Source organism: Pinus tabuliformis, chromosome 5_1 (genome assembly GCF_031772625.1).
Source record: "Pinus tabuliformis cultivar Carrire ecotype Pingquan chromosome 5_1, CPIR1, whole genome shotgun sequence".
NCBI lineage: Eukaryota > Viridiplantae > Streptophyta > Pinopsida > Pinales > Pinaceae > Pinus > Pinus tabuliformis.
Genome location: NC_142305.1, coordinates 179,448,808 through 179,454,807, shown reverse-complemented (window position 1 = coordinate 179,454,807; position 6,000 = coordinate 179,448,808).

Genomic DNA, 6,000 nt, shown 5'->3' with positions numbered 1-6,000 from the left:
GAGTTTTGTTGTAAATCAGAGAAAACATGTATGATCTTTGTATGTAACAATTGGGGACAAAAAGTCTTTTAGTGGGAAGGAATGATCTGCCAAGATCCAAAAAGACTCAAAATTCAAAGTTCTCAAATCTCAACAAGACCAGCACCAAGTCGTAAAGCTCAGCAAGTTGATTCCAACAATGTGAACGTCACCTTAATCCGAGTTCATATGAGGAAGTTATGTTCATTTGAAGTTTGGCACAAACAACAAAAAGGAAAATTCAAAAGACAACCACAAAGTACCACGCGAAACTCCCACACACTGCCACGTGGCAACCCAATTAACGAGCACAATCAGCAAGTGGGGCCCATTGGTGATGTGGCATGCTAACGTGCCAAAGCATAGCTAGCAAGTTGTGTGGACCAACAAGCACTTCCACATGGCCTAATCAAATGGTGCCATGTGGCACCTCAATTGGCGGCCTAGTCATCATTAAGTAACCAATCCATGGTCGCCACATGACAACACCCGATTGGCAAAGTCAACATCTAGTGGACCAATCCAGAGCTGCCATGTGGCAATGTCTGGTTGGCCTATTAAACTTGGAAAAGACAAAAAAAAATTAACACCCGCCATTTTTATATAACAAAAATATTGAGTTGGGAGCCGACGAGGTTTGACCCATCGACCCCCAACAAACAAATGTCTTAAAATACATATGCCAACGGATAGCTTTGTAATATCTGCACACAACCACGGGCAAGAACCACAAAGTGGAGGGCGTGGAGAACAAAGGACGTGGCCTAGTATGAGCACAAATCCTGAGCAAGGAATATTCCCCAAAATATTTTGCAAGAATATTCTCAATATATTTTGTTGACTATGTGGCACAAGTTTCAATGCAGAGATTCTCAAAGGGGTCCTACAATGATGGTGACATAACCATATGATGTTTATACTCATTTTTCTCACAGTTTCGAGAGGAATCCATTGGTGCAGTGAGAATTGTCATCTGAGTAGCAAATATGAGGGCTCATTGTTGAAGCCCACATGTGTCATTAATGATTGGCACATTTTACGAGACAAAGTTACACTTGTCAGAAGGCAGCCCAGTTTATACTCATTTTTCTTGAAATTTCACAAGCAATCCACTTATGCAGTCAAAATTGGGATCTAAGCAGCGGCTCTAAGGGCTCATTGATAAAGCCCCACGTGTGTCATTAAATGCTTGGCATGAACTTCAAGGTAGCATTGCACATGACAGATGGTGGTTGTGTTTATACTCTAAAGTTGCATAATTCTGAGGCGGAGTTGTTGGTATGGAGTATGTTGTAGTTTGAGCAGCGTATTTTTGGGTCATCCCAAGTTGTGAGGTAGTCATGTATTTTGCCATGTATTTGCCATTATTTTGCTGAGATAATATAGAGGCCTCTCCACTTTGAAGCTGGGCCCGGAGGCATAGCTCTCACATTGTGAGTGAACTCCGTTAACAAATCTTGGTGCATTATCTATGGTGCCTTCTTTTTATGTTGATTCTTCATGGATGTTGCATTTACGGTATTGTCATGCTCTTTAAGCAATTTTGTTTAACATCACAGAAGAAAATATCCCAGATCACATAAATTCACCTCCAACAATCCATACAATGCTCAAGAGGATATAGATATGACTGACACAAAGGACGTCTCAAACTATTATACCAATAATGATTTGCATCTAGCATATGAATTTCAAGATTACTTAGATGATATAATATAGGAAGAGATTGTCAACCTTGAGAATCGTATCGAAATCTAAAGAAGCATACTAGACCCAAAAATAATGATAATGTCTATCCTGGTTGAACATGTAAGGCATCTTCAGTGGTCCTCCTATGGCATATTTGTCAAGAATAAACCTCATGAGACAAGATAACAACGATTCCCCACTTGCCCACTTGAAGTTGTCAAGGCCTATGTGCATGTCGTTTGTCCTTTGGCTTCAACATTGTATCATGTACTAAGATTCCCCAATGGGTAAATGTTGGTTACTTGTTATCATATCCTTATGTAAAAACTATAAATAAAGCCCGAGCCTCCCTATTTGATTCATTTGGAGGAATCTAAAGAGTCTGGATCTGGGAAAAGGTCTTAGAGTTGAGTACCTTTCTGTTGGAATCTCTAAGTCTAACTATTAGAAACCCTTCAAGTATTTTTTTGATTAATTAACAAGTTATTTACCATGTAAATACTGAAAATAAATACAAGTACATGCTCAACACATTACAGATCATCAACTGAAGGAATCAAAGCAAGCACACAAGTGACACCGTTGTTTCTAGACCAATGCCCCCAGAAAAACCCAATGCGGGAAAATCGATGCAGCAATTTGAGGGTTTTAATTAGTAAGCAATTTCATAATACAATCTGGGTGCCAAAACTGGCTCACCCAACAGAAAATAGTCTTGGCAGTAGTACCTCTCAGTCGGAGGCAGATATTCTGGCTAAAACCCCAGATAAACAATCCCACAGCTCTCAGCTCCTAATCTGCCCCACGATATCTCCAGCATCTGCCTCTAAGCACTGTGTCAGCCCTGTCTGGCCCAGCGTCTGCCCACCGTCACCCTAACTCGCCTTGCATCAGCCTCTGGAGGCACTGCGTCAGCCCTTAGAGCCTTTGTGTCACCCACGCTGGCTCTCTAAGGCACTGCGCAACTCCTGGCTGCCTCTGTGTGGGCCCTGACTGGCTCTGCGTGATCCTCTAGCTGGCTCTGCGTCCCTCTCTCCCGGCTTCTGCGCTGATCCTCCCGGTACTATCTTTGCCTCTATGCTTCTGTATTCACTGCCCCTCAACTGCAACTTTGATCACTCCTTTGATTTCCTCAGCAAACCCTACCCCAGAAAATCGAATTCTTGATCAACTCGGTGTATTCTCCAAGTGACCCTCAAGCCTCCTCTTATACTTTTCTCGTTGACAAATTAACGGACGAGATTAAGTCCCTAATCAACGGCTACGATTAACTCTGGCTTTATCCATGACTTTTGGACCCTTCTAACACAGTTTTATATTAATTCACATTAATATTTCATTTTCCCTAAGTTTAGACTTAGGGACTCCATTAAAAATATTAATTATTTTAATATCTCCCAAATTGTTTAGAATCTGCCCAAACCATTTCTGGGTATTGAAGATCTCATGTGCTTTGGCCTCTCCACCAATTTTCGTGGCTAGAGCACATCCGATGCTACCCCAAATCAACACTCCCTCTTAGCGAGGACTGTGCTCTAGTAATACTCATCATTGAGTATCACCCTGATCATCCGGCATCGGTCCTGGTGTTGATGCTAGGCTTGTTGCCCAACATCCTCTGCATTGTTGCATCATGTACTGCTACTAATGGCCCTGTCACTGCCACTACTGCATCCGTACGGCAGTCCCTCTCATCATGCTGCATCATGCTGCCCATAGTACTGCCACTGCTAACTGTTGCACTACAACTCAGTTACTAAGAAGTAAGTAATTGATCTCCCAACTCTGACATCTACATCAGGGTAGAGACACCCACGAAGTTGAAACTCCCTCTATCGTTGACAAGTGCTGCCTCTTTGACCTCTGCGCTGTTGCAACCACTCCATGCATCTCGCACTGCTGCCTCACGTTGTCCTGGGAATCTTGCATTGTAGCTCCCTCTGTCGCTCCATCCTCATCTGTCTCTACTAACATCCGCTAGCACTACTACTCCTCTTTAGGGCTCCCGTAGCTAGGTATAATCCGAGAGATTGGGTACCTCAAGGATCCTACCCCTTATCACTTGTAGTCCGTCTGACTACAGCTCGATGTCTCCCCACTTCCGCTCAAGTGGCGTGTGAGCACTCATGGCATAGTCATCATCTGTCTCCACTTCCTTCTCCACCCTTGTTGGCGCAGCCTTGGTCTTGGAAGCCTCTCCCTTACTCTTCTTCCTTGGACACTGGGTCGCATAATGACCCAGTTCCCCACAGTGGAAGCATTTGACCTTGGAGAGGTCCTTCTTCCGTTTCTCCTGCTTTCCCTCAGATGTTAGGGCAGCATCCACCTCCTCCTTCTTGATTTTGACCCCCTTGCCACTACTTCCTGCCTTGGTCGGCCTTCTAATCTCTTCTTGGTGAAGAGTCGCCCACATTTCCTCCCAATCTGGAAGGGTCGCCCTACCCAATATGCTCTGGACAAACAACTCCCGGTCTTCTGCGACTGCGTTCAGGGTTGTTCTCACTATCAATTCTTGATCCGGCGTGGCCCCTATGGAAGTCAATTGATCCCAGATCTCCTTCAATCGACTGAGGAAGGTGTCGATCTGTTCTCCCTTCTGCATCTAGTATGACTGCAGCTGATTTTCTAGTAGCATCTTCCTCTGCACGGAAGTATGTTGATACAACTTTTTTAGGGTCTCCCACATCTCATTTTTCGTATTCTTCTCTGCAATATGTGGTACTACATGGTCCTTGACCCTATCAAGGATGATGCCCTTGGCCCTCGCTATTGCATCCTCGTACCTATCGTTATCAGTCGGGTCAGCTAGGATCGCTATTGTCCTCAAGACGAATTGCTTGAGACGGTTTGTCTTGAACGGATAAGATTCTGGCCTTCTAGACTACAAAGTTTGAGGCTCCGTCAAATCTGTCCTGGTCTCTTACCTCGTTCACTGCCATCTCGCTACTCCTCTACTTCCCTCCTGGAAATTCTTGGTGTGCCTCCCTTTGAGCCTCGATTTCCCTCCTAGAAACCCTTTTGCCAATGTCGAGATGCCCCCACCCCAATCGTTAGTGTAGTTGCACCACTGATCTGGATTTCTTGGCTAGAAATCCTCGGCAGCAACTCCCTCCTCCTTGGTCTTGCCCTGTTATGTATTGTTCTGACTACAGTACCCCACCAGCTTCACTCTGCAACTTATCCACAACCTCCTAAGCCCCAACAAACTGAAGGTTAGAGCTTCTAGGCTCTGCGCAATACCAGCACCAACAAAATCCGCACCTCTTGGCCACAGGCATCAATTCCTGACTGAGAAAGATGACCGGGCACAGCATAGGTTGAGTCTGCTCCCCTCTGCCACTGTGATGATCCTCTTCTCGACTCAAACTTGATGACGCAGGCATTGCGTCACCCCTTCCTTGCTGCTTCTCTGCTAGGAACAACTTTTGTCACTCGGGACAACTGTTTTCTGCTACTGCTGCTCTGCTCGACTAATGTCCTCAATTCTCCTGTGATCTGCAACCACGCTCTGATACCATGTCGGAATTTCTAAGTCTAACTGTTGGAAACCCTTCATGTACTTTTCTGATTTATTTATGCCTACTTGTTCTGATTAATTAACAAGTTATTTACCATGTAAATACTGAAAATAAATACAAGTACATGCTCAACACATTACAGATCGTCAACTGATGGAATCAAAGAAAGCACACAAGTGACACCGTTGTTTTTGGACCAATGTCCCCAGAAAAAACCCAACGCGGGAAAACCGGTGCAGCTATCTGAGGGTTTTAATTATTAAGTAGTTTTAGAATACACTTTGGGTGCCAAAATCGGCTCACCGAACAGAAAATAATCTCCGCAATAGTACCTCTCAGTCAGAGGTAGATATTTTGGCTAAAACCCCGGAAAAACAATCCCACAGGTCTCAGCTCCTAATCTGCCCCACGAAATCTCCAGCATCTTGCCTCTAGGGACTGCATCAGCCCTTTCTAGCCCACCGTCACCCTAACTCGCCCTGCATCAGCCCGTAGAGCCTCTGTGTCACCCACGCTGGCTCTCTGGGTGTTGCGCAGCTCCTGGCTGCCTCTGCGTGGGCCCTGACTAGCTATGTGTGATCCTCTAGCTGGCTTTGCGTCCCTCTCTCCCGGCTTCTGCGTTGATCCTCCAAGTACTATCTCTACCTCTATGCTTTTGTATTCACTGCCCCTCAGCTGCAACTCTGATCACTCCTTCGATTTCCTTAGCAAACCCTGCCCCAGAAAATCGAATTCTTAATCAACTCAATGTGTTCTCCGAGTGACCCTCAAGCCT